This window comes from Simochromis diagramma, unplaced genomic scaffold (assembly GCF_900408965.1).
Source record: "Simochromis diagramma unplaced genomic scaffold, fSimDia1.1 OVJJ01000107.1, whole genome shotgun sequence".
Classification (NCBI taxonomy): domain Eukaryota; kingdom Metazoa; phylum Chordata; class Actinopteri; order Cichliformes; family Cichlidae; genus Simochromis; species Simochromis diagramma.
Window position 1 is genome coordinate 9,827,976 of NW_024387209.1, and position 17,928 is coordinate 9,845,903.

The window sequence follows — 17,928 nt, forward strand, 5'->3', positions numbered from 1 at the left end:
TCCTCAGAGATACAACGTTCTCCCCCAAATTCTTTGACAGGGCAACCGCAGCAGCTTCTGTGAAAAGCTGAACAGTCCTTGTCTGTTGCTTGGAATGGCTTCGAGGACCTGAGCTGTGCAATATTTATTTTACGTCATACTGTAGTGTGCAAAAGAATCTCGAGTCACACCTCATTTCTTTGTATTTTTCTTGGAAAAGACAACATGGGTCGTTTATTGAAATGTGTGCAAACTCACGGAAGTACAGTCTTCTTTCAGCTGCTCTCACAGCAGGTCATGCGCCTCCATCTTCCTCCTTTACTACATCCATGAACCTCCACCAAGAGCCTCCTCTTTCCCTCCTGCCTGGAAGCTCCATATTCAACATCCTTTTTTCAGTGTATTCACTATCCCACATGCCCAAGCCATCTCAGCCTTGCCTCCCTAACTTTGTTTTAACCACCCGACATGAACTGTCCCTAATATATCATTTCTAATCTAGTCCAACCTGGTCAAATCTCCACACACGCAAAAATAGTTTGTACAAGTCTGGTATGACCATCTTTATTCTATTTGTTATTATTTATTCTAACACAGCCTAAACTCAGATAGGCAAGCTTTCTTGGAATTTCTTTAAGTAGCTGAAAGGCATTCAAAGCTTTTCTTTGGATGTTTCTGCTTTTTGTTCTGTTCTCTGTCATGATGATCACACACTGCTTCAAAAGTGTTGACGTTGGGGTCTGGGGAGGCCAGTCCATGACTCATTGTGTGTTTTTCTATCCAGCTATGCTTTTACTGCACTGGCAATGTATTTGGCATCATTATCATGCTGAAAAATGACATCATTGCTATCAAGCACTTTCCAGATGGTATTGTATGCTGGGTCCTTTGTTGCAATCATAATTCCATCAGTTTTGCCAAGAGCATCATTGGCTGAAACGCAGCCCCAAACCACGACAGAGCCTCCACTGTGTTTTTGCAGCACTCACTGTTGTACTGCTTACATGAACACTCATACATACTAATGATGACCTGAACCAAACATTTGGCATTTTTCTTATATTTAGTTAAATCTCTCCCTTAAGATTGGACTCTTGACAGCCACCCTTCTGCTGAGACTACTTCTGAGGAGACTTCAGTGAGTAGTGCATCTCTCGTGTCCTATGTCAGGTCCACCATTTGTCCAATATCTGCAAAATCCAAAAACACCATGCTGAGATATGGCAAGTTTTTAGTCAATACTTCTTTGAGGGTACTTTTTTATGCCTGTCAAACTGAGTTATCTTTGGACTTTTTTCAGATTAAAAAGAAAGGGAACAAATTTTGTGTTTGGCTAGCAAGTGCCGAAAATATCATGTACAACTGCTTCTTTGCTTAGTTGTCCATTATATGTAGTCAGGAAAGTGGCTTAATAAACAAAAAAGCATTTGAAAGTCGCCAGGTACAAACGAATGAATGACAAATGAAAAGGCGTTCGGAAACCACGAAGAACTACTGCTCAAGACCACTTTAAAAATAAATTACAAGGAAGTCCGTCTCCTTGGAAGTACAATAGAAAGGAATGAGGGGTGACTCAAGACTTTTACACAGTGCTGTATATAAAGCCCTAACTGAAGTCTGTTTGAATGCAGACTAAAGCTTATTTTATAATTGTTTCTGACTTTGAATGGAAATGACTTCATTCATGTCCGTGTCTTCAACTAGAGAGAACAGGAGGCAGAAGGCAGTGCTAAAAATGTGGAGGATGGTCAGGTCACTTTGTCTGACAGACTGTGAGCCAGAGATAACAAATTAGAAAAAGTTTTTGCTAATGCTATGTCAGCTGTTTTTCTGACATAAACAACTTGCTGCGACATCTTCACCGACTATTTCTGAACATAAACTCAGGCTCCTGCTAATATCACTTCATGTCTTGTCCTTGATGACAGAGAGCTTTAATGGCAGTGGCAGTGGCAAGATGCCCTGAACAATTTGCTGAGTGAAGTCACTGAAAGGTCTGTCTAAATTAAGGGATGTTGTACTTCTACCTCTGTCAAAATTGAGTGCATTTAAGTGGGAGGAACAGCCAAGCTGGCAAAACACGGCATGTCTCTGAGTCGCCCTCTGAAGCAGGCTTCCAATGGAAAAACTAACAACAGGTAATTTGTGGTCATACAGTTATTGCTGCTTTTACATCAGAGCAAAACTAGAGTTCCATTTACCTTTAGTGGTACATAGAGAGCCTGACATTTTATCATATTTGCACTTTTGTTTTTTTCCAAATGACAATTCATTCTTTCTACCGGCTCAATGTTGTTTGATGCTGTTTTAAAAAAGACATTAAAAAAAAAAACATGGTTACCAAATGGTTCATCTTTTGGTTCAGTGATTTCATATTTGAATACCAAAAACAAACAATAGACATACATGTAGCAAAAGAGATGTTGAATTCTGTCAAAGTTCTGTAGTAACAAAGATAAAGTTTGATTTTTCAAACAAAATGGATAAAAAGCTGAAAGAATGCAGTTTATTCCAAAAGAATATCCAACCACAGATCGAAGCCATTGCTTATTGTGAATATTGTACATTTTATAGCCAATATTTAGGGCCTGAAATAACCACGGTGAGCAATCTTAGTTTTTTAGACTAACTTTGCCACATGAGTAAAAGATGCTATCTATTTTCCCAAAAAGCCAGCTTCATGACTTTTGACTAGAAAATGGAGCCAGATTTGGATGACTCCTTTAAAATTGATGGGTTAAGGAATTATTTGCTGCTATTGCTGGGTAGATGTATAGATAAATGGAAGATCAAGGAAAGCCAAAGTGGAACCTTAAACTGTGATTGAACAACTTCTACTTTTGTTAAAATTGGTTCTATGGGATCTGAAAAAGAAAAAAGTGCTACAGATTGGGTGCTTTCATTGTATCTATTGGTTGCTCAATTTAAATTGCTGCTCACATTTTCCAGTCTCCAAACCTGGGGTGATTTTTGTCATGCCTGGGAAATTAACTGTAGTTAATTTTATTTAATTTAATGTAAATATGTAAGAAAAAATTGTGTATATTTCTGTTCTGTGTCCTGTGTACTGTTTGTTGTATATGTGTCTTTCTGGCTGACAACCAAATTTCCCCTTGTGGGACAATTAAAGGATTATTCTATTCTATTCTTATTCTAAAAAGCTAGAATCTCAGGATCGTAACTTTGAGCCAGAGTGCTGTGTGATTTTTAAAATTGGAGTCTTCCTCGCCTGCACACTTATCATTGTGGTGCGAAAAGCATTTTATTTATTTATTTTTTTTAAATGCCAGACTTGTCATCTCTCTATAGCCAGCAGCTTTTATTCATATTCTTGCGAAAATTATGAATCATCTCTTAAGTGAGCTATACGGAGCAGCAGTGTTTTCCACGTTTGACGCACTTAATCTCAAATTATTATTTATTGAATGAAATGACAGAAATGTGAATGACATTCTGCTGTCTCATCAGTGGGCATAATTACCTTTCCTTTAAATGTCATTTATGTACTTTTTGTCGAATGTACGGAAGCTCTATGAGCCTTTTTGTCTTACTCAACAATATCAGAACTTCCACTGCAAAATAAATTACTTCTTTCTTCTGCAGTGGCTCAGTTTTGATTAATGCACATTCTCTACCTTAACAAGAGAGAATTTTCTCTAAATAACCTTTATCACTGACTCACTTGTGTTGGCAGTGTTAATACGTTGTGTTTTGAAATGTCACTGGTCTGCAACCCCTGACACAGCCTCAAGCAATGCAAAGTTGCTGCTGATTTCTCTGAGTCATCTCTGAGTGGTGTGGTTGCACTGTTTCTGCTGCTATCAGTCTCTGCAGTTTGTTAAACAATTACTTCTCACTTTTCAAAGCAGCTACACATAACTTTTAAAGTTACTGCAACCGGATAAGAGATAGTTTTTTCAACTTTTAGTTGCATCATTGAAGTGGCTGCCAGTTAGATGCAGACAAGCAAACTGATGCCTGCATGGACGTCCCTGAAGATGCCTGGTCTCTAGGGAACAATCAGGGCTCCGATTGTCTGGTAACCCTTTCCAGGTAAAACCAGTTTTATTTACATTATACATGCTTCCCTTAGGCATATAATAAATCTTCATTGCAGTTGAGGCCCAGCTCTATCTATGGCACACACCAATTATTTAAACTGAAGGAATGATCACTAATTTCCTGCATCTGACAATTTCATATTGCAACTTTAAAAGCAATACAGTAGAAAATAATGAAAATATTCTGTATTGCAGCTGACATTAAGACACCAGACCTTATCACTTTCGCTGTGTGTGGTGGGGCGTGGTCTGCGGTGCCATGCAGGGAATCTGGGTTTGGGGACAGTCGAGAAATATTGTAAATGATTCCCTGTGTTTTAACATGGCGGGCGTGATTGAGGATGCTGTGCAAGTGCGTCTGCCTTCCCTGCATGTCACTGCAAACCACGCCCGTCCCCACCGTGATTACTATACTTGGCCCTAAAAATCTTAGAAATATGGTATCTAACCATATACTTACTCTGGATGGCATTACCTTGGCCTAGCGTAACACTGTGAGGACTCTTGGAGTCATTTATGACCAGGAAATGTGCTTTTATGTGCATATTAAACAAACATGTAGGACTGCTTTCTTGTATTTGCACAATATCTCTAAAATTAGAAACACCCTATATCACCCTAACCCGTGGTGATATTCAATTCAATTTTATTCAAACAGCGCCAAATCACAACAGCAGTCACCTCAAGCCGCTTTATATTGTAAGGTAGACCCCAGAATAATACTTACAGAGAAAAACCCAACAATCATATGACCCCTTATGAGCAAGCACTTTGGCGACAGTGGAAAGGAAAAACTCCCTTTTAACAGGAAGAAACCTCCAGCAGAACCAGGCTGAGGGAGGGGCGGGGCCATCTGCTGCGACCGGTTGAGGTGAGAGAAGGAAGACAGGATAAAAGACGTGCTGTGGAGATATCAGAGTTCTTTCCTGTTATGATGTTTGGAGATGACATTGTGATCTGTGGAGAGAGTACGAATCAGAGCCTAGAGAGACGGAGGTATGCTCTAGAGAGAAGCAGAATGAAAGTTAGTAGATACAAGACCAAGTACAACAGGTGGAAAGATGAAGATGCAAAGAGTAGAGGTGGTGAAGATAGATGAGCTTAAATGCCTTGGGTCAACTGTCCAAAGCAACAGAAAGCGCACAAGAGAGGTGAAAAAGAGACTACAGACAGGGTGGAGACGAGTATCGGGGTGATATGTGATAGAAACATAGCACCAAGAGAGATGAGGATGCAAACATTTTCAGTGGGAGTGACCAGAATGAAGAGGATTGAAAATGAGTATATCGGAGGACAGCTCAGGTTGAGATGATTTGGACATGTGCAGAAGAGGAAGAGCAAATATCCGTGACCTCTGATCCTCTGTGGCGACCCCTGAAGGGAGAGGACGAAAAAAGAAGATGCTGATACTGTATTTCCATGTATGTTTACACATTTCAATACATCGCTACAAACATTTATCCAGTTTCCTTTAAAATATAAAGATTTAAGGGAGGCTCAAGACTTTTACACAATACTATACTTTTAAGGTGGAATGTTTTTTTTACATGAGTAGACACTGTGCCTCTCCTTTAATATCATTATATCAATACAGCAGTACACGGCCATTTTCTCCTCTGCTAAAGAAAATCTTAAGCCTCTTAAAATACCTCTTCCCCACTCCTAACATTTCTTTACCTTAGAAACTCTAAGATGCTTTATCATTCGTATCTCTAATGGGAGATTCTTAGAAAATTCTAAGGAATTTTTTAGAGTTTCGTCACTAGGATCAGGACTTAGTATTGTGAAGCTTTATGAATATGGGCCCAGAGCTTTAGCTGGCTGAATTTGAGCTGAAACAGGTCAGTGCCGGTAAGTTCCATATCCACAATGGATTTGTCACATTAGCAAATATTCACCTCTGATAGGGGAATATTTTCTTCTGCTTGCACATTAAAATGCTGCTCGTATCCCAGAGAGAGAGATGGAATAGATCTTCTGGTTATACTTCTAGATGTCCATCCAATGTTTAATTCAGGTCCCTGAAAAAATGGACTCAATCAAATCAAGCAAGCTTGGGTGGGTCGACCAGTGCAGCTTTAATAAAAGCATTATTTAGAAGGCTGATGGATGGAGTTCATTCTGAGAACCTGAAATTCCGATTTTGAGGGGAGTTCTTTAGGCTTTGCAAGAAGAAGGCATTTGAAGGAAGATATGATCAAATGGTAGGTGTCCAAATAGGAAGAGCAAAAAGCAGATATCACACAGGGATTATCTCTCCGGATTCTCAGAAAAAAAGACTAAACGTAATCTGGGTATATGATTTTTAACAAGCTCGTGTCAGTTTTGTTTTTTGGTCAGTGTACTTGTGCATGAACTACTTGTGCCTCGTCCACATATAGGAAAAATGACGCTGCTGTAGTTTTACAGGGGGTACTTTCAACTGTTCCCTTATTTCCCATGGGCTCACCGTGTGTCACGAAGGGCATCCAGCAAAATCGTGTGAATAGGGAAGCAGCTGAAAGTAGCTTTGGTGTAATCAGGGTACAGCAGCTTCTGATTCAGTGTCTCCTCTCAGTCTTGGTCCAGGGCTCTGTAAGCATTCAGAGCATATTTGTCATGCTTACATGTATCAGATAGTCAAACAATGTTTAATACTGGACAAAGAGCCTGAGTAAATACAAAATGCTTTAAATGATTATTTCATTAATGAAATAATCATTTAATAATTTAAGGGAAAAGAGCTGTCCAAGGTTACCTGGTTTTGTGTGAAAAAGCCTCTCCTTGTGAAATTATGAAGTTGCTGTGATTAATCACAATTTTTGGAAAGCTGAGTTAAGTTTCACACCGAGGCTTGATTACTTCCAGGCCTGCTGAATCAAGAAGTCACTTAAATACACTCGTCTCAACACATCATCCCAAGATCTAAAGAAAGAGCTGAGAAACAAAGTCACTGACATTTATCAGCCTCGAAAGATCAACAAAGCCATTTCTAAGGACTCCAGTGAACTGCAGTGAGAGCCATTATTCACAAATGGAGAAAACAGTTTGTGGCAGGCCTACCGAAATTACTCCAAGAGTGCATCAACGACTCATCCAGGAGGTCACATGAGAACCCAGAATAACATCTAAAGAACTGCAGACCTCACTTGCATAAGCCTGGTTCTTTTATACATATCTACATATACACTCAAAGCATTTTATACAACTAGATGCTTTCAATCCAACATTCACATACATAGACACACCTATGGGTGCATCAGAAAGCATTTTGGTATTAGTATGTTGCCCAAGGATATTTGGCATGCAGGCTGGAGCAACCAGGGATCAAATCTCCAACCACCTGAGCTACAGTCAGTTCATTATTCAACAATAAAAAACACTCTGGGTAAAAATGTAATCCATGGGAGAGTTCCAATATTAAAACCATTGCTAGCCAAAAAGAAACAAAGTCTCACCTCATGTTTGCCAACTTCTTGCTGATCAAGAAGACTTTACGGAAAATAACTGTCTATAGAGTATGGAAGCCCGTTTCCACCACTAAAAAAAAAAAAAAAAAAAAAATATCCATGACTCGAAATTTTGACTTATCAACTCAAAATTTCATGTTACTTTTCTCAAAATTTCGAGTTAGCACTGCCAATCTGCGTGAATTACATCATTTCCTTGTTACCTGGAAGCTGAAGCCCTCAGCTACAAATGCTACAGCTAAGCTACCACTATTACAGCCAGTCATGAATACACAAATTGCTGAGTATTTTCAGCGTGGCTTCACAAATGATGAAATCCTTCTGTTATTAGCTGAATCACATGGCATTACTATCAGTAAACGCACTCTCGAAAGTGCCAATTTGTTGCGATCCAGTTTTGAGTGTGCTTTCCTCTGCACTATAGCTTTCCAGGTAACAAGAAAATGACATCCTTCACGTAGATTACTGATTGGCAGAGCTAACTCAAATTTCAAATTACTTTTCTCAAAATTTCAAGTTATTAACTTGAAATTTTGAGAAAAGTAATTCCACCCCTGAATGATGGAAAAATGAAACAAAAAGAAGGGTCATGACTGGCCTTGTCAAAGTCCAGAATTAAATCAGATGGAGATGCTTTGCCATGACCTTAAACGGACTGTTCATGCTTGAAAACCTTCCAGTGTTGCTGGATTAAAACAATTCTTTCATGATGTGAAAGACTCATCGCAGTTGCTTGATTTAAGTTGTTGCTGCCAAGGGTGGCACAACCAGTTACTAGATTTAGGGCACAATCTGACCTTTTACTGTAGAACTTTACAGTTGTGCTTGAAAATACTAACATGATGAAGGTGTACTTGCAGACAGTCATGTCCACTGTGTGGCGCTGCAGTCCCCAGAACTACTTCTGTCACACAGGTGAGGTCTGCATCCCCACTTCTTGAAACATTTATATCACTTTATCTATTCTTCTTCTTTAGTGGGTCTAATTCAGTGTGTGAAATTAACATCTTACCCATATCTGGGAGTGCATTTAAAAAGTTGGTCAATCCAAGAATTTAAACTTGGTATATTTGTCAGTTTGATAGGCACTTAATATGACCGGCTACATAAAGAGACACGCTTTCATTTCACATACTGAGGGGTGTGCACTGTAGCATTAAATAGGCCACCAACACAAAACGGGGACCTCATAAATCCCCCTGACATTTCGGCGAAGGGAAACATAAATGTTTCTTTTTGATGTTTGGGAAAAAACAAGCTGGAAAACAACCAATTTTTGAGGAGGAACGTGCAGGCCTCACCTCGCGCTGGAAAAGAAAAAATGTCAAGAACGAACAGAGGTCACTGCAAGTCCAACAGTGTTCAAGGAAGTAGAATTTGTGGTTCATTTTATTCAGTTCATTTAATATTTCTGAACATTTAAGAGTCTGCCTCTCATCCTTGATCCCCGTTGTGAATATTTATCAAAAATCATTTAACGAAGATATAATTTCGAGAAATTTTTAGCTGAATGTACTCTTCAAGCTGGAGCTGTACAACATGTCGAGGTCAAGACCCAAATCCCCGTTGCTTGTGGGCTGTGGAGCGGCGCCTTGTTTGTTCTCTGTGCATCATACAGTATGTATCTGCACTCCTGCAAAATTGCCGGTTTTTGTAAATATAGCTGGCTGTTATGCCCCTGAGACCGTTAACTGCTTTCACTTGGCAAATACAGCCATTCAAAACTGAGAATACCACAGTTCTAGCATAAACTACTTCAGTAAGAAACTGTGTTTATGCAGTACTTTTGAAAGCAAAGTTTACAAAGTGCTTTTTACCAGATGGTTAAAGTTGACTTAAAATGTCTTGGTTATCTCCAGTTTGCAAGTGGACACTTTGCAGAGCTTTCAAAGCACCGTGGTGTCAGCAGAAACTTCTCTGTTCAGACTTCAGTACACAGCCAGTCAAAGGAAAACGGGATCTGCTGTGCAGCTTGTCTAAGATGTCAGTATGAAAGCCTGCAGGGTATTTTCTTTTCTTTAAAAAAATCTAGCTGACCAGTATGAGGATCGGGATTCATTATCCCCATGTATTATAATGTGTTGATCCTGAAAACTTGGAGCTATTCTGATACAATCTATCAAAAGAAATAAAACAAACATGTAAATTCACATGGGAAAAAATGAAGTGTGCAAAGAATCAGACAAAGTCAATAAAGCAGAAACAATAGAAAAGATTACACAAGAATGAAATGAAATGAACTGAAATGTGTGTTGACTTTGAATCATTTGAGAGCACAAGGTGGAAATGCTTGTAAACCTTAATGGAGGAATCGGGGATTAAAGCAGTTGGTTATCAGTTTAACTCATCAATGGGGCTAATGGGGTCCAGGTCGCTCTGTCACAGGTTCAGTCCCTGTTTCCACAGATTTGTGCAACATTGAACGTTTCCAGGGTCAGTGTAGATGGCACCACAGTAATGGATGTGGCAGGACATGCCTAGGTGTTAGAGTCTGAGGATTTCCCCTTGGATGAGCAGAGCCTCATGACTGGCCTTGTCAAAGTCCACAATTTGACAAGGCTGGTCAAATTCATGAGTGCATCTCATCCAGGTCAGATATGAGTCAAGAAGAAGCTGTTTTTCGCTTCTTACGTCTCTGGCACAGCAAACTTAGCTCCTTGGGGTCTGAAAAATAGCAAAACCTGAGCTTGGTATGAAAAAAGAAGTGCCACTGATTCCATGATAGGTATTTGCACCAGTTTTATGCGTCCAGTGTTGAAAGGCTTTCATTCACAGTGGGGTCACCACATAGTTGATTTCGCTGGTGTTTACACCAGATGGTCTTCCGGTACAACCCTCTTGGGCTATGTCTCCTTCCAAGCTCAAACCTGGAATCTTTTACTTATTAGTCAAACATATAAACCACTACCCTAATGGGAAAAATAAAAACAAAACCCAAAACAACTAATATTTGAGTTCTTTTGCAGTATATCAATGGAAACCAGTTTAAATTCTATTTTACTGAGGTTTTGGATCAATGGCTCTCAGCCTCATATTTCTGTATTAAAACATATGTTGGCATCTTCACCTTGTGATAGCTGGGACAGGCTCCAGCCCCTCCCAGCAACCCTGAATCACACACATGGTTAACGATGGATGGTGCCCTGTATCACTTACTGTTTAGTTTTAGCTTTAGGAAAAGAGGACAGATTGGGTTAAAATACAACAAATTCAGAGTGAGATGTTACTGCTATAAGATGTGCATCACAGGACCAGCTCTGACAGACAGCTTAAGCTCATCATCATCAGAGTCCTTGCAAGTGTTGATGTGTGCCAACAATGACATCACTGCCGCCGTGGAGTAGTGCTCTTCACTTCAGCTCCTGATTTTTGTAACCTGGCTCTGCAACACAGGCTGGACTGGAGGCACGGCTGTGGGAGTGTGTCTTCTCCACAGGCATTTTAATGACGGATCACTGTGGGAGCATACTGCTGGCTTTGACTAAACAGCAGTAGCTGATTTCTGGGAATAAGAATGGCCTCGCTGATCTGCTGTAAAGTCTTTATTACAAAAAGCCAACATTTGGTAGTTCTTACAAAGACATATTATTTAGTATATAAAATGTTACCCACTTCCTTTTTGATAAAGCATATAATTAGAGCCGATAAGGTGACCCTGAACCCTCCCTTAGGTACGGTGCAATAGACCTAGGCTGCTGGGGGTTTCCCATGATGCAGCATTTCTTCTTCACTCACCTCTTTTTACTCTGTATTAGTTATTAATAATGACTACAGCATGTGGTTTTGTCTTGTCTCCATTACCCCCATCGCAGTAAAGAACCCTGGTTCTCACAGAGAACCAGGGTTCCTGTTAAAAGGGAGGTTTTCCTTCCCACTGTCACCAAGTTCTTGCTCATAGGCGGTTATATGAGTGTTGGAACTTTCTCTGTATTATTGTGGGATCTCTTTACCTTACAATATAAAGTGCCTTGAGATGACTGTTGGTGGGATTTGGCGCTATATAACTAAAACTGAATTGAACTGATGTAACTGTTTTAGTCTCATATCAGCTGTGAGACAATACCATATCATTCAAGTGCCAGATATCACACAATTAATGGTTAATAGAATGTAAAGAATATCAATTCATTTAACAGTAACATTAAAGTTTATTAGTGACAGTTATCATTAAATGTTACCAGAAGTTAAACAAAAACAGTATTAATAATAACAGAAATAATCACAGTTTAAGACAGCTTTTCTGAAGGCATGAGGACTAATTAGTTCCAGGACATTCCTCAATGGAACAATTTCACTGTCATGTTTCTGTAACATCCTTGATAACTATTTTTAATCGGCTTAATTGGAGACACGAACCTGCCATTCTCGGGACAAACCCTGCACCACTGGATGGTTTAATCCTTTCAATAGACCAGGAGGCTGGAAAAAAAGGGAACACCACTCTCTCATCACACTGGTGTGAAAGCTCTGCTTTCAGTGCCATTGTGGTGTAAGATAATTAGAAACCCTAAGTGGTCCTAACATCGCTGAAGCTGATAGAATTAAAAGCCAACAACAGTAAAAGAAGTTGTCTGTGTACTATGTTCCACCATATAACTCGTATACTCAGACATGCTCAGAATGATGCACAAGAGAATCACGTCACTTAAGTACTCAGATTGCCCCGCTGAAGAGCCTCGGGAGGAGCGCCGCTTTCAACAGCAGTTACCAATGCATGAGCGCTGTAATGGAAGCTGTTGTTTATGTAAGACACAGACCAACATGAGAGAATCAGAAAGGTGGTTACCAGCTGCTTGTTTACCGCTAATTAGCTTAGTAACCACAGCACAAACACAGTGAAGTAAGCTTTACGGGCTCCGAGCTATCTATCCAATTACTGAGCTAGAAAAGCCCATTGCAGCCAGTGCAGTCCCCAGCGAGTGTTTGTTTGCAGCAGTACAACACTTGCTGGGAGAACTTCACTTTTCTTTTTTTTTTGAGAAACCTTTTTCTTCTCTTTGGTGAGGTCATTCTGTTGAGTCTAGGCTTGCTTTCAGGGAGACCTGGTCAAAACAAGAAGATGAGAGAAAACAGAGGAGTCGGTCGTTTAAGCTCGGCTCTTTTCAAGCTGATTCTGAGCTTTGAGAGAAAAATAGTAATTGTACTTACTTTGTGATAGCCCTCCAATTAGAGAACATGAAGCATCTGTCTCGGTCTGTTTGTCCTGGTAGGTCACAACTCATAACTACTTTGTACTTAAATAGCACTGCCTGGGGGATACCACATAGAATCCTTATAATTAACTAAGTATAACATTCACTCACCTCCGTATTTCACCTCTGTTTGTGTTTCAGACATATGAACAGCATTTGCATGAGACCACCCGCATTTTAGTCTCTCCTTTCAGGACTCAGTTAATCATCTGTGTCGTCCTGTTGTTTGCTATTTTGTCCTGTTCTCTTGTTGCACTACTGGGCAGAGAACAATGCTGCTTCCAAGTACTTACATATGTAGAAGCGCTGCATGTAGCGGTGGTATAACAGTGCAAATGTATGCTGTTGCTGCCAGATGTTGCTGCTCCTAGCAGCTGCTGAGAGAGTCCATGTTGACAAGATTGATTACGTTTCTCGACATAAGCAGATGACTCTCATCAAATTTTCAACCAAAGTAAAATAAAGAGAGACATTTCATCCCACTAATAAGTCATGAAATCTGCGTGTCAGCCCATCTGTTGTTTGAGGCCATTTGACTGAGCTGTTGTCATTTTTTTCCCTTTTTTTGCCTAAAAGTTGTTCTCTGTTTCTAAAAGTGCGTCGCGATACTGCATATTTTGGTATCGAAGTAAATACCAAAGTGCCGATACCGATACCAAAGCCAACATTTTAACCTATAAAGGCAGCTTATGCAGGGGAGAGCAGTGTGTCATGATTTATGAGCTAAATCATCATCAGTTTGTAAATTCTGAACACATTTTAATGACCAGTAAATCATTGTGATTTTTACTTTCTAGAATCATTAATTATACAACAAAAAAAATCAAAACAACAAAATGCACCTCAGGTTTCCATTGCAGTGACTGCTGCCTGCTCCACTCTGTGTGTAATGAAGCACGAGTGCTGTACATACACACAGTGATGTTTGGGAATCTTTGTAAGGCTACTGATTTATTCCCAAGTGCTAACCTGTAAAAAAAAAAAACAAAAGCTGTTATTGCTAAACCAATGGACTAATGGACTTGTGCTCTGGTGGACTAATTCACAAGAGAAAAAGAAATCATGATAACAGCAATGTAGTTATGACACTGTTAAAAAGACCAAGTTTACAGAGCTTTGGCAAACAAGCACAGGAAAATAAAGTGCTGTGCAAAAGTATCAAGCCTTCCCTTTCATTGTATTTTGCTAAGGGAATGCAAAATAGGTGGTGCCATTTATTTGAAATGTGCAAACATACAGGGAAACACAGTATTTTTTGCACAATTCTAGTGAGCTTGAAAGTCAATATTTTATTCTTCAACACAAAATGAGATCTCTTGTAATTCCTTTAAGTAGAAATAGATTTCCAGGCTTCTTGGAAGTCACACAAACAATAATGTGTAGGTCTGGGCTTTAGGGGGGCCATGACTGATAGTGTTCAGCTGTGTGTTTGTGATGATTGTCATGCTGTAAATCATGTTATTTCCAGACACTTTCCAGATGGCATTCCCTGTTGGATCAAAATCTGATGGTACTATTCTGTGTTCAGAATTTCATTAATCTTTTCAAGCTCCTCAACACAACCGCCTGAAATACAGTCTTAAACCATGACAGAGCCTTCAGTGTGTTTTACAGACAGCTGTGGACACTGTTGCACTGACCTGACTTTAAACAAAAAATTTCAATTTTGGATTCATCATTCCATAAGACCTGCTGCCACTCATTTTCATTTTACATAGTCGATAATGGCTTCTTGACCACCATCCTTCTTCTGGGTCCAGACTCAATAGAAGTTAAACTTCAGGTCCAGATCCATCTTGCAGATCCTGTGCCAGGTCTTTGCTATTTTTTTTCCTAATTCTTAAAGTCATAACAGATCTGATGTTGTTCATCTGACGTAGACAGATTCTTTTGGGCTGCACAAAGTGAGCAAAGTGGAGACAGCTGGAGAACACAGCTGAACAGAATCCAACTAATGAACCAAGGGAAGCAAAACTGGTGGAAAAAAAATGGGGCGAGAGACTATGAAAGTAAGACAGGAAACATAATCACAAAGATAGAAAGACTCAAGACATACACACTTGACGCATGTAAACAAACACAAAGACTTGACTGACAGAGGAGACAAGACTGACTTGACACAATTAACAGAGAGACAGAAAACCACAGAGACAGAGCCCTAAACGACTAGGAAACAGACATGGACCACAAATGATGATAATTAAATTATGCAAAACCCAAAAGACCAAAAAACAAACTACAAAAGGAAATAATAAATGCTCTAGGAAATCCACTCATCGCATTAATATAAGGAGCCAGAAAAACACAAGAGATCCTTTAAACTAACATGAATCACAAAAAACTCTAGAAGAACACAAAGCCCCGAGTCCACGACCCAGAGACCCCGACAAAATTAGCATTTCATTTTCTCTGTTTTCTCTGTGTTGTGGTTAAATTAATCTCCCACTGCTAATATGACTTATGTGGTCCACTAAAGCACACATGTACAATGTGAGAAATGCACAGAATGTCAATGAAGATTACACAGCGTAGCATACATTCATTAAGATATTGTAATGGCAGTATGTTCCACCAACCTGTTGAAAACAGGCAGCTATTAATGTCATGTACCATTCGCTGATGATCATCGTGAATACACGAGGTCAGTCTCCTGCGGTGAGTATTGTCACTGCGACCAGTGAACCTTAAAATCACGTGAAAGATAAACCTTTGTCAGCTCAGGCATCTTGGTTGCGTGCCTGCTGTTAAAATGATTATTTCAGGGATTTTTTTTTCTGTTTGGCTCCATTCCTCTCTTTTCCATTTTTCGAGTATTTCGTTTAACCACTGCCAAATATCTGGATCCTGCTATGCACCAGGCATCCTGCCGTAATCAGAGATCACAGTGCATTCAGAGAACCTCGGGGCTTTTTTGTAACTACATTCTACCTGCGAGAGAACAGCTTCAGGGTTTTGATTTTAATCAGGCAGAAACTGGTTGGGAAGTCATTAGAGACTCATGCTCTCTGGTGTCAAATAATCAGCGTGACCTCCAGAATACTTTTTTTAAATAATTATCCTAAACTCACATTTCCTAAATCTATTTTTTCGTACGCAAACCAATTTAATTAATGTACCTCAGTAATGAAAAAACATTAAAACTGCCACAAATCAGAGTTAATGAGAACACAAATTGTTGGTAATGTCCTTCTGTGTAATTGTTTGGCTGTCTGCTTTCACAAAATGGAAGGTGTGCGCGCTGTGTGGGTCCAGAGGAGGGCGCATAGTCAGAATTTGAGGTTTAATGTTTTATTTGTACAGAAGTGTTAGTCTCGTATGGCTGTGCTCCCACACAACATCACTAAAAATGTACTTACTTGGAAATCTAAAACTGAAAGCAGCAAATGAGACTCTGGCACATAACTGTGCTGCCATATGTCACGTACTGAATTATTCAACAGAATTTCATTTTTTAAAGTAATCGTTTGCCTACAACCCTAACTCCAGTAAAGTTGGGAGACTTTATATAAATATAAAAACAAACTACAGTGAATACAGTGAGTACAGTAAACCCACGGTATTCACAAAAGGTATCAAATGTTTGACACAAGAAAATGTATCACTGTGAGAAAAATATTAGCTCATTTCATGGCAGCGACATGTTTCAGAAAAGTTAGGACAGGGGCAACAAAAGGCTAGAAAAGTAAGTGATACTAAAAGAAACATATGGAGGAACAGTTTGGAACTAATGAAGTTAATTGGCAGCAGGTCAGTAATATGAATAAAATAAAATAAAAAAATTAATAAAATAAAAATATCTTTGAGAGGCCACCTGAGAGAAGTAAAGCTATGCAGAGGTTCATGCACTGTCAAAAAAAACCCAACAAATATTGGGAAAAAAATGAGACTAATGTTCCTCAGTGTAAAATTGTAAGACTTTTATGGTCTATTGTGAAAATGTGGATTTATGAGATTTACTAAAAATCCAGCTATTGGGGATTGGGTTTCTAAAAAGTGCCATAAAACACTCTGTATTAGACCCTTTCTTAGAATAAGCAAGGCAACATTTTGATTATATCTCAAATTTGACATTAATGTGTGGGGGAAAAACTGTGCCTCTGAGGTATCCTCTGTGAAAGACAAGTAATAGTCTCACGACTGATTTCATCACCAAGGCCAATTATGCCTGTGAGTTGTCATGTTAAGATACCATCAGGCCATCAGGTCTAGCTAGCAGCCTCCCTCTCCTGGGCTGCAGGATTTAACTTACAGTATGCTGTCACATCACAGCCTTTCTGGCTCAGTATCCATTACATCTTTGCAGAAATATCTGCTTCCATGATCAGTAATAATCAAGAAATCTTCATAAAACAATTTTAAAAATATTTAATAATTGAGAACGATAATGAGCTGACGGGATGAAGGACAAAGCAATATAATAACTCAAAGTTTTTAGCAATTATTCTTCAATTCAGAGAGCTGAGAAGAAACCAAAGACATTAGCCAGAGAGAATGAAATAAGTGCAGATCCAGTCATATGAAGGTCAGTATGAATAAACTAAATTAAAATGGATAATATAGAATGTTGATGTTCTGCCAGCCTAGAAAAGGTCTTATAACAATTCAAGACAGTTATAAAATATGCAATTTGTGTATCTGTAAGACACAAAAACAGTTGACTTAGTTGTTTGACTTAGATTGACTGATGAGTACAGCTGGGTGTCATCAACATATGGGATAAGTGACAATATACAAACTAGCTAATTCACTCCAAGCAGAGCACATATGGGAGATTTTTATTTTAGTTTTTTTTTTTTTTTCAAATCATGCGACTTTCCTATTAGTCTATATCACTGTTTCCCAACCACTGTGCCGTGAGAAATGATCAGGTGTGCTGTGGGAGATTATCTGGTTGCACCTGATTGGTACTCTAAGCGATCGGCGTGAGTAACGGGCAGAACAATTGCATTCTCTTCCACTACGGGGCAGTACAACTACCTGCTCTAATTAAATGGGTTGCCAACTGCCAATAAAACAGAAGAAGATAAATAAGAAATTACATAATAGTTACATAGCTATTATTAATAGCTACATGCAGTAAGACGACCCAGATGAAGGCCCTAGCATGATTAGTGGTCAGAAGAAAGCAAAAAAGGTATACTGGGGACAAACCGAGCCAAATTATCAATATGCTTTTTGTGATATTTTTGTTTGGTGGTGGGTGGGCCGTGTGATTTTTCAAATGTGAAAAATGTGCCGTGGCTCCAA